The sequence below is a fragment of the Oxyura jamaicensis genome, chromosome 1 (assembly GCF_011077185.1).
Source record: "Oxyura jamaicensis isolate SHBP4307 breed ruddy duck chromosome 1, BPBGC_Ojam_1.0, whole genome shotgun sequence".
In the NCBI taxonomy this organism is placed as follows: domain Eukaryota; kingdom Metazoa; phylum Chordata; class Aves; order Anseriformes; family Anatidae; genus Oxyura; species Oxyura jamaicensis.
Genome location: NC_048893.1, coordinates 88,418,477 through 88,434,006, shown reverse-complemented (window position 1 = coordinate 88,434,006; position 15,530 = coordinate 88,418,477). Strand labels below are relative to the sequence as shown.

General features: G+C 40.7%; 1 long non-coding RNA gene across 2 annotated transcripts in view; it reads right to left on the bottom strand.

The window, feature by feature from the left end:
* Positions 1-15,530, bottom strand: part of LOC118160369 — a 37,913-nt gene that overhangs the window by 3,998 nt on the left and 18,385 nt on the right. Inside the window, exons 2-3 of one of the 2 annotated variants that reach the window (XR_004747445.1) lie at positions 7,355-7,434; positions 6,131-6,267 (exon numbers count right to left, since the gene is read on the bottom strand). This is a non-coding gene — a long non-coding RNA (uncharacterized LOC118160369). The remainder of the gene's footprint in view (positions 1-6,130; positions 6,268-7,354; positions 7,435-15,530) is intronic. The other variant, XR_004747444.1, reaches the window with a different exon arrangement.

Below are 15,530 nucleotides of genomic sequence, written 5' to 3'. Positions count from 1 at the left end.
GTTTCATGATCAGCCTAAGGCACAGTTTGTTTCATACCTGCCTGGCAGACCACACAGTCTATTCTATTATCTTTATGAACATCACTACAATTTACCAGTGTGCTTCTTCATTATTTTACAGTACTGACTTACAGCCCTCCAGTTGGGATTTCTACCAATACCTTGAGTTATCAAAACAGCTGAGGAAATCAATCAGACTCCAAAACCCAGTGTTCTCCTTTTCTGCAGAGAAACAGGAAAGTGGGAGAAAGGAAACGACTTGGACACACGTTTACACACAATTTGTGGCTAGGACATCCTCTCTCTCTGTTATTGAGGTCAAAGTATGAAGAACTGCAGAGCCCTTTCATTAATAACTCAAAAATATGGACACACATCTGCCTAGACTTTATGTGTACAGTTGATCCTTTTAGCTCAGTCTCCAGGTATGTAGCAGAGGGTAAAATAAATACTGCAGATTTATTTTTTTTTTCAGTGACACTCAACTGCCAGCCAGCCAGCTAACTGCAGACTTCAGTGCTGTCACATGTACTAGAAAATGCTCAAAAAAAAAAAAAGAAGGGGAAGCTAATAGTATATTCTCTGTTTCTTGGCAGTCATTTTCCCTGCTCCGTTTCTGTTTTAGCTTCTGATTCTTTGTTCCCTCCTTTAATTTTCTCTACTTCTAGCTGCATTCCTTACATTACACACATAGTTTTTCATTTTCTCTCTTCATAAAATAGGACCTGACTAAATCCTGTACACTGAATATACCTAACGTAATTTTCTCATGTCCCACCTCAGGTGTCTTACTTTAAGTATGGCTGTGTCCCCTTACACCTAGTTGCCTTTCATTGATCACATTGTTGCAGCCGAAGTTCAACAGCCTGAATTAATTACTGCAGAGGAGGACTGAAAGGTGGCCAGCCTGCTATATATCTGTAATAGGAGAAGCTGGCTGAAAACGGGGGCGTCTTCATCTTGCATACAAAGGCGTTTAGCAAGATCCAGTGACCAGATGGTGAACTTAACACAAACAACAAATGAGAAGCAGTTTTCCTACATTTAATCACGCATTGGTTCTGGAGGGGTTGCTCAGATCCCAGACTCACTCCCACTTGGAGAGCTCAAACCCAGATATTTCCTCCCCCCCTCCCCCCCAGCTTTCTAAAAAGGGACACCTGAATTTAGCCTCCAAGGGAAAAAGGCAGTGGCCACTCCTGAAGGCATCTGGCAGTGGAGCCTTTTGGCACAAGCAAGTGTACTTCATTCTTGTCCTCATTTGCACCTCTGATGCAGCTGGCTGCACAGAACTAACAAGCTGCTTTAGCCTTCATTGCCTGTCCTCCGCTGCTTTTGAGCAATTCTAGCCTACATTCTTCACACACTTACCATGATATTGATGAGCCGCAGGTACAGAAACACTTGTATAAAACTGGGTTTACCGAGCATAAAAATCTCTGTAATACCTGTAGAAAAACACAACTTTGTCACACAGCACTATTGTAGCCAGCAAGTTTTCACGATCCTGTTCTCTGTAATGGAAAAGAGAACAAGGACCAAAGGGGACAAAGCTTCTGAAAGCTAGAGTATGCACACACACACACACACACACACATTATGCTGGAAGTTTCCCTAATGGATTAGATTCTTACTTCTGTAAGGTCCAAAGGACCCTTCTTCTCTTAAAAATTTTACCTACTCACATGCCTCAAATGCAATTCACACAAAGCTTTCATAAAGAAATCAATCAGGTTTTAGTTGGTCTTTTATTGAGTTCTGTATCCTAACCTGACTTTATCCATTTTTTTTCAGATATTCTTTCTTTTACATATAGCATAGCCAAAAATAAGCTCAGATTCTTCTTTAGTGATACCATAGTTGTGATGCTGACCACAGCATCTTTGTGTCCCTCTCTTCTCCAGCCTGTGCTTGCTGTTTCTTTCTCCCTGTATTTCTAGAACCTGACCTCTCTTATCAGCATGGTCATTTTTCCTTATGGTCCTATAATACTCTTGACTGTGAGAGCCAAAGTCACCACTGGCCTTTCTATACTCCCCTCACCTCCTCGGGATTATTCAGAACAGTACTACTAAGGTAATTACCCTTCCTAGTAACCATCTTGCCCGCAACTGTCTGTGGAGCTATCCCTGTCCCCTTTCCAATCAGTTCTTTGAACCACTTTTAATCATGATTCCTTGCTGCACCCCTTCAAACAGACATGAGCGGTATTGCCAAATATTCACTTTACTTGCTCAGCTGCAAATTGAAGAAGTAAGAACTTGAGAGTTGCTGCTAACTTAAAAGAAAACAAAAAAGCAAAAAACGCCACACACACACACAAAAAGACACCACACTTGACCAAAACCCAAGAATCCCATTGAGAAAATAAGACATGGAAATTTAAGTTCTTCATAATAACATGGAAAACTGTATCCCTTTCACAGTTATATATGTGTGTGTATATATACACACACACACACAATTCTCATATTCTTAATTTACCTCTGACTTTGTACATTTGGTTTTGATAATCATGATAATTTTTTGCCATTTAAAAACAAACAAACAAAGCTCACAATGCTTTTGGAATTAGGTGAGAAGTTTTGGGATACAGCCTTAGCTCTGTCACAGGCTTTCTGGGTTATCCTGGTCAAGTTACTAAGTGAAGGAGTTTCTAAACACGTGTCAGCCTGAAGTCCTTTCACCACTACAGTCAACACCAATCAACAGTCACTACCACAATTAACAGGAGTACTGGGCTACAAGCATTCATGACGGGACAACCAATTTAGATCTGCATGCCTGTTTCCTGACCTATTAATTCTGCTCCTGTAATAATTAGACAGGGATAACATTAGTGCCTCTTCTGGGTGCCGAAAAGCAGAAGTAAGCACTTCAGGAAGGTTCACACAGAAGTTGTACAACTGCATTTCAATAAATGAGCAAAATTAAAATCCAGCAAAACTCAACAAAGCTGGCCAACAATAAACAAAAGTAGAAGAAAGTAGAAAGAAGAAAGTAGAGAAACAAATTAAGTCTTCATTGTGGAGTACAAATACGGGCTTATGAAAGATCCTGTCAGCTACTAGGCATGTATTACCTCTCATCTGTATTACATCTAAAAAATTCCCCGCAATGTATTTTGTTCACCTGCATATCTAGGTACTTCAACTGTAACCGTTATGTTAGCTTGTAGCAAGCTATCAAGTGGTACAACTAATAACAGCCTTTAAAAACTGAACTACCTATAAGGCAATGTCAGCAAAAGAGCATATTAAAAAGAATAAAGGAGAAAATCTGGCCAAACTTCACTGCAATTTTCATTTATCCTTTAAGAACAATCAGGAGAGCAGATGGTATACCGTTCTTGTGTAGCTTCTGAGTAAAGAGAGCTGATCCTTTTACTTAAGAGTCTTATCTCTGGTCAGTCCTCTGTTTGGGAAATGGAATATAGCAAGGTTTCTCCTTGTTACAAGAAAGCTTTCCCGACAGGCCAGGAAAAATTTAAGCTTTCCTGTCAGTCAGATGAGCCCCTTTATCCCATCTGGTGACAAACCTTGGACAAAAATAGACTGCCATCTGAATAAGCAACTGCGAGACTAAAAGACACATAAGCTTGAATGCAATGTATCTGTATATTAGTTTATCAGCTCATGTCTTTACAGCAACACCTTATGGCTGCTGGAAAAACATGTGAGACTTCCTTCAACAGTGCACTTAAAAAAAAAAAAAAAAATTAAAACAAGCATCTGTCTTGTTTGTTTTTGTTTGTTTTGGAGTAGCCATACTACCGCTTTCCTGTTTTAAAGATGGCTTCTTCTATGTAGAAGGTCCAGTGCTATTTTCTTTTCACCAATTCTATTTCTCTCTCCACGGTCACTTTTTGGGACAGAAGAGAAAGATAAAAGAATCAAAAGCAAACATACTTCAGAAAGCCTAAAAGATTTCTTTGTAAAGACTGAGGTAACACAGGACAATAGGACAAACACAGATCAGTCTGTTTTTGTGACAGTAAAATATTTTATGGTACCCTAACAGTATTAATACTATCAGGTTTTAGACACATATTCTCCTCAAATAAATTTAGATACATATTCTCCTCAAATAAATTTAAAAATAAAATGAATCACTGCTGATGAGGATCAAATGAACATTTAGGGTTAAAAAACCCTGTAACAACTCAACTAATTATGGCAGAGGTAAGAGATGAGAGCTGGCATGGTGGACTTGAACAAGTGATGTGAGTCAACCTGCAAGAGTATAAATTGTAAGGATTTATTGCAACACAAATGGGAACATAACTTGAGTCACAACAGCTTTCTAGCCCAATAAGACAGGATGTGTGAACTGACTGTGATGTGTTCTCAGCCCTCAGCAGTATGGGTAAGAATAGCATGTCCTAGTAAGAAAAGCATGTCCTAATGCTGCTCTCTCTTATTTTTTTCTTTTAGCTTGCTTGTGTGTGCCAAGACATTAGCATGACAAAGGATTCCATAACGCCTTCTGTTTTGCCATTTCAAAACGACACCTATCTTTAAGTGTTGTTTCTATTATTCCAAGACATTTTTGGATCTCGAATGTTTTGGTTTTTCTTTTAACATATTCAATGGTAATAAAAGGATTTTTATTCACTGGACTATTCACTACACCCGCACTGCACAAAGCACAACGCAGAAACAGCACAGGGCTGCATTCCAGCAAGCTGTATCCCCTGGGGCTTACTAACATCCTCCTGACACAACAGCAGTCCACCCAGCTCCAAAACAGATACAGCTTTCACCTGGTCAGGTACATTGTGTCCCATAGCACAACACTCATTTACCAGAGTGCCAGGCAAACAAAATGCTCAGCACTCAAAACCTCTGGCCCAACCGGCCAAGTTCTCTGTCATACCCACAACTGAAAGTGCAGCAATGAAGCACTGGTAGTAACAGAAGGTTTATACTTCAGGTTTTAAAACAATCTCCAGGATTTAGGGATTAAAAGCACAGACTTTGAGGGCAAAGGTAAACAGTCTGAACTGGCCAGTTAAAACTTGAGGTGAAGAAGTGAGAAACTAATTTTGGTTTCTGAAAATGTTACTGTATCGGGAACTTTATTCAGCCAGTACCTAGTTGCACACAGAGAGTAAGACCTCAGAAATACATTTACCATGAGGCATTTGGTAGAGAAAGGAAGGAAATCCCATTCTCTCCACTTCTCTTATAGACTCCCATCTCTTTTTGCTTCCTGCAATTTCAGCTTTCAACTAACTCTCTTCCCTATGGTGTAGGGATGCTATAATTCTCACAATCAACCATAGTTCTCACTACCTTCTCTCTGCTTCCACAAGTGTCAGCTAAGCAAGTTTAAAAGCCCTTGCTTCTAATTCTTTTCCAGGCTTTGTTGACTCAGCTTCTGTCTTCTGCAGTTTCAAAGCTCTAACAACTTCCACAATAAGTTGAAGAGCCCTTCCTTCATGGTCATTGACCTTACTCATGACATAGTAGTGTCTAAGAAGTGTTTAGCACAAGCTCTAGCAATCAGCAATATAGTCTTAATAGACAAATAGAAATATAGTCTTTGATAACTTACAAGCACAGAACCAAGAAACGCTCCTCACATTGCTGTATAAGAACTCAGTTGCCCATCTTATGATTTCACAAGGGAGATTCAGCCAACGCATAAACACAAAAGGAGTGCAAACCACTCTAACTGGCACAGAAATCAAAGGATAGTTTCTTTATTGTAGGACAGTCAGACACATGTAATGCCAATGCAACATGCTTAGCTGTTTTGACCTAGAAAATCCTAAATGAACTGTGACTACTCCGGAGACTTCTTCACCCAGCTGTGACTCACCACTTGAAAATCTTGGGCTAGAATCTCCTGTGTTGCTCCTAGCCTAGTAACTTAAAACAAAGTATTTTAAAGATGGTTTTTGTCTCCTAACTTAAAATTCAAACTAAGAAAGGTTGGAGTGGCAAGCACTTGGATGTTCTGATATTGTTGCCCTGTTTTTGTATCTTGCTACTGGTTAGCTTCCAGCACAATTTCTGTTCTAATTACTGCTTGCTTTTGCTTGCTGTTCTAATTACTGCTTGCTTTTTGTGAAGCGCCACAAACAGACAAGGATATCAGGCAAGAACTTGTTAAAACAAATGCACACCTGCTAGCCGTGCAAGACAGCTACTTCCAGTTTGGACCTCTCTGCATATTCCTTTGTGCCACGCAGTTACATCTCACCCTGGCAGCATCCAACCCTGGAACATTCGCTGGGTTCCTCATGCTATGTTTGTCCTTGTGCTGTAAGAGAGAAGAAATATCTTTCACTTGAAATGGGCACAGACTACGTGCGGGAGACAGCGCGCATGTACCTCTGTACTTCTGCTTCAGTGGCTTTTGAAGCCCAGCTGTTAGGCACACAAAGCCGTGTGGCATCCCCAGAATCGGAGACCGGGACACCCACGGGCATGCTTGCAAAGGGCCAAACCTGACCCGGCGCCGCAGTCCGGGCAGCGGGTGGCCCGGTCCCGGTCCCGGCCCCATTCCCGTTCTCGTTCCCCCAGTACCGGCCCAGGGCCCAGGCCGCCAGCAGCGCCCTGTGGTCCCGTGCTGCCGCCGCCAGGGGCCGGCAGAGGCGCACGGCGGGGCGCGGCCCCGGCCCTGGCCCTCGCGTCCTCCTCCATCCAGCTCTCTTCCTCCTCCTCCTCCTCCTGGTCCTTCCCCGGCGCTGCCCGGGGAGCTGCCCGCTGTCTTCCGGCCGCTGGGCTGGAGGAGCGTTTCCAGCCAGAAGCAGCGCAGCTGCTTCATCATCTGACCAGCGGACTACATGTTGATCAGCAATACCAGCACCTCCAGAGCAAAGCTCTTTAGCAAAATCTTTCAGTGCCAAGCATTTTATAGCATCGAACCCCAAAGGTTATTTGAACATTGTAAAAAAGTGAATCGACCTGAAGCCTGCTGGTTGTGTTTGACTAAAATTCTTTGCAACTCCAAAGGACATGCAAACATATTACCTGTCCTCTTTCAACAGAGGAAGATTTAATATACCTCTGCATGTTGCCCAACTCCAAAAAGTCTGTATTTCTGTTTCTCTGCAGTATTTCTCTTCTTCCAAGCCTCAGCACTTTTCTAACACCATTACTTAATAACCTTTGTTTCTCAGTGTCTGGGATAGAATTCCATTTGTTTTGCTCTACCTGTACAGAAGGCACATCAAGCACTGCTGCTCACACAGATGACCACATGGGCTGCAATGGACTCTTCTGGAAAATGGAAAATATTTCACTCAAAACCCCTGCATTTCTCATGGAACATCATTTGGTGAATGTTTACCTGTGACAGTTCAGTTGACAGAAGCACTGTTGCGAGGAAATAAACACTAACTCACCTCAAATGAAGTTTCACAAGGGAGTTTCATCTGTACGTAGTACTCTGTAAAGATAAAGTTCATTAGTAGCAAAAAGATACCTGGAGGGGAAAAAAAAAAAAAAAAAAAAAAAAAAGAAGCAAGATAAGTTTATTCCCCTTGCAACATAGGAAACATTCTTGCACATCCCTGAACTTTCAATAGGTCATGTGCAAGCTCTGGTATTGGACCTATGGCAACAAACTCTCAGCCCCTTACTTTACTGCTCCATGAAAATGAAAGGACAGCTTCTCCCTCCACTGAATACCATGCATTCTCAAATTCTTTCAGTGAAACTGGAACACAAGACAAGTTGATAAAACATCCCATACTCAGTCCTAAATAACCCTGAGAATGTCATGTTAAACCCTTACTTCCTGTATTAGGAGAGAGCATGAACTCATATTGGTGTCACTTAGTTTTATAGATCTTTGCTATGTTCCCCTCCCAGTCGTATCTTTTGAAGACGTCACCCAAGCTGTCACAGCAGGCGAAGAGAAACAGTAACACCAAATGAATGAAAGCTATATATTAATTGTGTCACTGAACATAGTCCAACTTGAGCTCCAGTTTTCAGAAACTATTTTCAGTCCAGTTTTCAAGGCTTACAAGCTTTTTCTTTTTTTTTTTTCTTTTTTTTTCTTTTTTTTTTTCCTCAAGAAGGTAAAGATGAAGCAACAGCTAGCAGATTCTGGGAAACAAACAAAACAACAGATTACTCAAAACAAACAAACAAAAAACAAACAACAAAAACACCAAACATATGCACTTCAAAAGAACATAAGGCATGCTCTTCTGATCCCTCCAAAGAAAGGTTTTTGCCACTTCTGTTGAAGAGGCAGCACCATCCGTACGGCTGGACACAGGAAACAACAGAAGCAGATTTTCCTTGCACTGCTTTCTCTTTTGGAAGCCTGGTCACTTACAGAGCATGTCTTCCAAGGGCTGAATTCATTCTGTATGTTAAATCTTGGACGAGAACCCTAACCATGTCAGTTAAAATCAGCAAGTGTCACTTAACTGGAAAAAAAATAAAATAGGGAAAGGCAGGATGCCCTAAGGTTAATATCACAGGGGCAGCAGATCCACTGAAACTGAATGAAGCAGAGCAGAAATTTGGCTTGCATAGCAGCCTCATCCCAGCACTAACAAAAAAGAGTGGTTTAAGTTCAGACCTTGGATTTTATGCAGAGGACGTCACACTTTCGCAGGTCCATGTTGTAAGCCAGCATCATGCTCATGTGTTTGAATGGCCTGAAATACTATAACCTGCTTCCCAGAAGAGCGCGTTAGTGGAGGTTCATCTCTGCATTGCACGGCTTCCGCTCAGAGCTGGCCAGCATCCATCTGGCTCCAGGCACAGGCAGAGCAAGCTTGTGTCTGCCTGCTGAATACCATGCAAATGGCCCCTTACTTTACAGTTCTGGTATGAAAGGGACTGTCCAAGATCACATGATGAACATACGTAATTACATGGTAAAAATAAAAAGAATATAGGTGAAAGTTTCAAGATAACCTATATATCAGCTGAACTGTATTCATGCAGGTGGAATGAAGAGAACACAGATTAGAGTACATCGTATCCGACTTATTTTATACATCATGACAGACTCAGGTTGAATTTTTTATAAAATTGCTATAAGAATGAGACCTAATCTCTGTATAAACTGCAATTAATTGCCTAGGGCATCTGCAGTTGACCAGAATTTATAGGCTTAGATACCTAAAATGTGAGCAATGTTGTTTGAGAGCTAACTAAAGCCAGGCATCTGTCTAGCATGCTGGCAGGTTGCTAAAATTTGGCCAACAATCTGTATTCCATGGAAAATATCAACTCCACTAGTATGCATACAGTTCAGTGTCACATGTAAACACACTTCCATTTCATTAGCTGCTCACCAGCTAAGAGCAAGGAGAAACACAAGCTGCTGGGGATTGTGTTTAACATTTTATTTCATTAATCTTTATTACCAACTCCTCAGACTCTCCACAGGTATACAGATTTTTAACTAAAATTGCAACCATGCCAAAAACTGTGCACTCAACTTGCATCTTTGAACCATTAGTAATAGTATCTCACTTTGAACAAACAAGCGGCTTGGTCTTTGGGTCTTCACCTCCTTGGTTTGGGTTTAAGAACTTGGAGAATCTCCAACTTCCATACAGCCTCAAAATAAAACCAACAAGAAGAAAAACAAAACAAAACAAACAAAAAACACCACCCTGAAGACTGTACTTGACAGTAGGTGAAAAAAAGGTATTTTCCAGATTTTACAGGACTAGTTCTTTTTTTCAGACTGGTCAAGGATAGAGCAGAAAGCCACAAAGTGATAAGGAGTTGACAACAAAAAAACAGTTTATAAACATTTTTCTTCATGTAGCAGTTGAGGAACTTAATTGAGAGGTATAATTCTCTCCCTCAGTGGTGCTTTGACACCAGTAGGTACCTCAGCATCATCACAATGGCTCTCAATCCCACTCCTCCAAAGGACAGGAGGAGAAAACAGCATGAAAAAACCCTTGTGGACTGACATAAGGACAGAGACATCATTCAAAAGTTACCACTATGGGCAAAACTAACTCAGCATAAGGAAGTTTAATGTAATTCACCACCTATTTAGAACAGGCTAGAGCAGCAAGAACTAAAAGCAACCCAAACTGCCCCCCTCCATGTGGGACCCATGGGCTGCAGGGGGACAGCCTGTTCCACCAGGGGCCTCTCCACAGGCTGCAGGGGAACTGCTGCGTGCCTGGAGCACTTCCTGCCCTCCTGCTGCATTGATTTTGGGGGCTGCAGGGTTGCTTCTCTCTACATTTCCTCATTGCTCTCTCTCAGCTGCTGTTGCCCAGTATTATTCTTCCCCTTCCTTAACTCTGCTCTCCCAGAGGCCCACCCAGCATCGCTCCCTGGCTCGACTCTCGCCAGCGGCAGGTCCCTCTGGAGCCGGCTGGAGCTGGCTCTGGTCTGACATGGGGCAGCTGCTGGGTTCTGCTTACAGAGGCCACCCCTGCATTTCTGCTGCTATCAAATCCTTGCCACGGAAACCCAATAAACCCTCCATGACAAAACAATTAACAACACAGTCCTTCTCAGACACAAGTATCCTCATAGAGAAGTGCTCTAACTGATGGTCTGAATTAGTAGCCAGAGATTACTTCATGTATTTGGCCAATGAGGACAGTTACGAAGTAACCTGCCACTCCTCTCTACAACAAAGCTACTCCCTTGGCCAGCCCAGGCTACAGTCTTCAAAGTTCCTATTGCTTATTCCCTCCTCTGTCTTCCAAGTCCACCCTGGCTCTTTTGAAACACATCAGGCTCGTTTCTCCTCCTCTGCAAAGATAAGTTGTACGACACAGGTTATTGCTGTCTAACCATAACAGTGCTAGGGTGAGGGAGCTCTATTCCACTCACAATTGTATTAAAGTGGAACAAGCTTAAGTATGTTGGCAAGGCACAAGTCGGAAGAACATTCAATATCAAGAACCAGCCATCTTTTCTGCAGAAGCATCCACTGTGCAGACAAGAGCCCACCACCCTTGATCAACTACTCACTTTCACATACACAGCTGTGAAGGTAGGTGGCCAAAGGGCTATCTTGCACCTCCAAGCATAACACAAGTGGTCTCCCAGTTTGTTGCCTGTAGGAAGACTGAGGAACTGGGCTCTTTGAGTAACACTGTAGTTCTCTTCACCTCATCCCTAGCTTTTGTTTGCTGGCTGCAACACCAGTTCTGCATTACTACATTTACCAGATTTCAGAATAGTGAAAGATTTATGGGCAAAAAGTATTCTCTTCACTCCAAAACTGGAAAAATGTGAATAGCAAAGCAACTCGGGCAGAGTCAACAAGCAACTATTTCTCACTAACCTAAAGATGCTAGCTTGTTAAAATGGCACAAGTAAGTTTATTCAGCATGTGCTTGAGCACACGATGCCAACATCAACCCAAGGCCACCCGTTATGGATAAACTGTTCCTGTATTAACCATTATAAACTTTTCCCACTGCAGCACATTTAGCCTGGCAAGATGCAGAAGGCATCAGGATGGTATGAATTGGAAGTTTTCCACGTATTTTATAGCAGCAGCCAGGCTTCTTCTCTGAATTTAATGTTGTCTACGTCACTTGTTCAGGAGGAACAGGGAGAGTTTCATGCTTAGTAATATATTTTCATTAAAATAGATAAACTTAACAATTTTCTAAGTCTCCGTAGTTATTTCTTCCTTTTATTCTTCTTATATAATAATAGCCTATGGACAAATTTGGAAAGGGTAAGCGAGGACACATTCTATTTTGACTAAAACTGTGAAAAGATAATATAACACACCTATCACAATGGTATCTGAATGCCAAGAAGTTTAGCAGACAGGTTTTAAAGGCAAATAAACAGAAAGAATAATTTACATTCCCCTCTTAGGCATGCCATTTGGACGTCCTACTCTCTCCTTCCCCTCTCCTACAGATGTTAAGAAAGTGACTGCAGAGAAATCTCAAGTCCAGCTCCCATACTCCAGAATAATAAGCTTTCTGCATGGTTTATTCTGTTCAAATGCAATTCTCACTGATCCCTTGACAGGTGATGCAGCCAATCAAAACAAAAAACTATATTTAAATCTGGGTTGGTGTTTTAGAAGAAAATAAAATCCTGTCTGCTCTGAACAGGATCAGTTTCTTTTCTAAACCAGAATAGTATTTTGGAAGCCAAACTACTTTCTGATTGACATACCACACCAAGTGTGGTCAAATAAATATAGAAATAGTCTATTTAATCTGGAATCTTGGCTGACAATGGACAGCACCAGAAAATCACCAGAAGACAGAAGAAAACACATTTCAGAGATCCAGTCTGGAAAATGCTTCAGTAAAATCTGCAGCCCCAAATATACACACAGATCTGTGGTTACTTTGAGTCCTATACACCATCACTGTATTAGAAAAATGAAAAAGCTACTTTCAGAACTCCAGTCACAGCTGTCCAAGTGCAAGGCAGCTGCTATATAGAATAAGAATATACTTTATTTATTTATTCCTGATAAACAGGAATGACTCATGAGAACAGCTTTCTATTATGTCAGTCCACAAATCTGCAAAACAAACATGATTATTGCCCCCAAAGTAATTTGCTCTGATAACTCCCATCAGTTTCTATGAGCTGACTTCAAGAAAAGTCTCCGTCCATATAGCTGTGTTACACTCGATTTTAAGATGGCTAATATCTTAGCATGATCTGGTTTTCTTTTTACTATTATAAAGTGTCAAACAGCATGGCTGTCTTTGGAAATTACACAAGGGATAACATCTGTTAGCATTGCTGTTCCAGTAAGAGTCATGGCCAATCCAGTTCAGATGCATAAAAAAGTAACTCGAGACCAAGTTCATGCTTTGCATTAAAGCTTACTGGAATCCTTAAGCCAACGCTCAATATTGTGAAAATGAAAGTTACAGCTAAGAAATTTTTCTGTTGGAAATGCATCAATCACCTATGCAACAACAACTAAACGCATACTTGCATATCACAAAGATGTCCAAAATCTTAACCAGGCACCCACTTAAGAGCCTGTGTGATGAAGCCGAAACACCGAGTCCACAAACAACAAGATACATAAGGTATACGGCACCTCAGATCAGATGGCGAATGTGCTGAGATCATGCTGATCTGGACTGCCTAATCGCTTCCATGTTTCCCCTCACCTCCCCAGATCTGCATTTTGTCCTATGCTTAGTCTACCTTTAAATAATTTTTACTAGCAGAGAAGTTAGGTATACTAGCGAAAACTCTAGTGTACTTTCCACGACAGGAATATAATCATGTTTGTGACACTGTATTTTTATTCTAGTTCACCACACATAGGAAATAGACACTTAAAAGAAATGAAACAAAAGAAACAGCTTAGGAGGAGTTATCAAAAAAGAAAAAAAAAAAAGAAAAAAAAAAAGAGACAAGGAACTTGATTAAGACTACAGAATGGGAGCAAATGCAGAGGCACTAGTAAAAGGGTGACAGGTTTGAACACTGGGGCCAGGAATTGTTTTTAAGGCTGCATTCTGCATGAATAAAAAGCATGAAGAGATGTGCATCTCTCATAGCCTGCAAAATTGATGGTTTAATAACTAAGACAAGACAAGGAAAGCCTAGAGAAGAGCATATCTGTGCAGCTGAGTTAGGAAGGGCATGTTGCAAAAGAAGGAACTGACCGTGTTTAAATGTAAATTAGACTATGGTTTCAGCTTTCAATCCATTATCATTAAGCGATTATTCCCCTCCCACAACCAGTGAGGCTGGATATATAAGACGACAACAAATTTCTGCAGGCCAGACAGTATAGTTTCAGATATCCAGATGTGAGAACCAGAAGAAAGCAAAATATCACCTAGATGTGAGGTTCTGGGGAAAGAACCTTTTCGCTGAAGGCAATACCTTGACTATGAAAGTAAGCGACAAGCAGAATGACAGCACAGATTCTACAAAGAAATCAGAGCAGCCATGGATGAAACACCTCAGTTCTTATGCATATTTCAGCAGACCATCCATGAGAAGCTAACCAAGTAACGGGGTGAGATTTCAGTATTGTCAAGGACACAGACTTCTGGACTAAAGGTAATTCATGACTTGCCATGTGAAGGGGAAGCTAAATCTGCACTTGAAAAATGAGACCAGTCAGAGAAAAAAAATCTCCTTTGGGAAGAACGATTAGAGATGCAGAAACTCAGGCAGCATAATCATATAAATCAAGAGAATGAATGTGACATTTCAGGAACACTACGCTGACAGTAGTGAAGGCAAAAGATAACACAAGACTGAAACTGCTTTTTGAATGTTGACTTGGAAACTTTTTGAGGGTTGTTTCAGCAGTATGAAGGGCAGACAGATTGGAACAAGTAGTCAAAACCCATAGCACTGAGTATATAAGAAAACTGAAGACACATTCCAGCAAAGCAAGTTGATACAGCTCTATAGAGGCAGCTTTGAAACTCTGAAATAGTTAATTCATAGAAGGATGTTACATATTCAGTTTCCTATCCAAACAGGCTTCCTGCACATGAAATACAAGCCAGTATTTCTGTTTAAGTAAAAAGGCATTTGCTATCTTAAAGAACATTCATCATCTCTGCATATTCTCTAGAAGGCAAACTTTTGATAACCAGGCACTGGCAGACCTCAAAAGAACTCAAATTGTTTTCAAGAGATCACAAAAGAAAAACAAAGAACTAATTCTTGCTAAAGGAGTGAGGGGAGAGAAGCAGAAAATACTCTGCGTGAGCCAGAAGCAGAGAAAGCTGGTGACCAACAGCAAAATCTCAAAACATGGCCAGCTATCAAAAATAAGAGTTGTAGGTAATGTCCGTGAAGAAGAGGGAGTACCAGAACAAAAATATCCAGGTGTCAAACCTGGTGATGAATACTGGTTTCAATGATTCAAGGGATTCCACGGTACTTTGTTTGGGTATAAAATGCTATGTAAAAAACCAGCAGAGATCAGACATTAAGTCATTGGGAATTGGATACTCAAAACCGCAAATAATCTTGTCAGTCTGTTCATCACCTTCTTTGACACATACGACGAAAAAAAATAAAAGCAGCAACTTTCCCCACAAGTCTGCCTCAAAATGCACTGAATTCTTGGCCAGCTTTTCTGTTCTGAAGGAAATAAGGGCATGAGATATCTCGAGTATAAATCTCAGAAAGCAGACAGCCATTTTACACTACACAGTCTATTGTCAAAAGACTAATACCAGTGGATCAGATCAGACCATTTCCAAACAAGTTTTTTTTTTTTTTTTTTTTTTTTTCTTTTTTTTTTTTTTCCCCTCTTCTGAGAGGTTTTCAGTTTGACAAAAACAAAATAATAATCACTCTGTCCAACATTTTTTCATCTGGGAAACCCAATTTTCCATCAAAAGTGGTTCAAGATTTTTATTTTATTTTATTTTTTTTTAAGAAAAAAAAGAACAGCTCAGGAGCAATAGGAATTTAAGACAATTTTTGCTTTGGTAAAAAACAGAAGACATACTCCAGTCCAAATGTAATACTAACTTAACTTTTTTTTTTTTTTCATTCAACATCTCACATGAACAATACTGTTTCAGAACAGACACTTAAACCAGAAGTATTAAGAAACACCTACAAAACCAGATGGTAACAGGAACAAATATG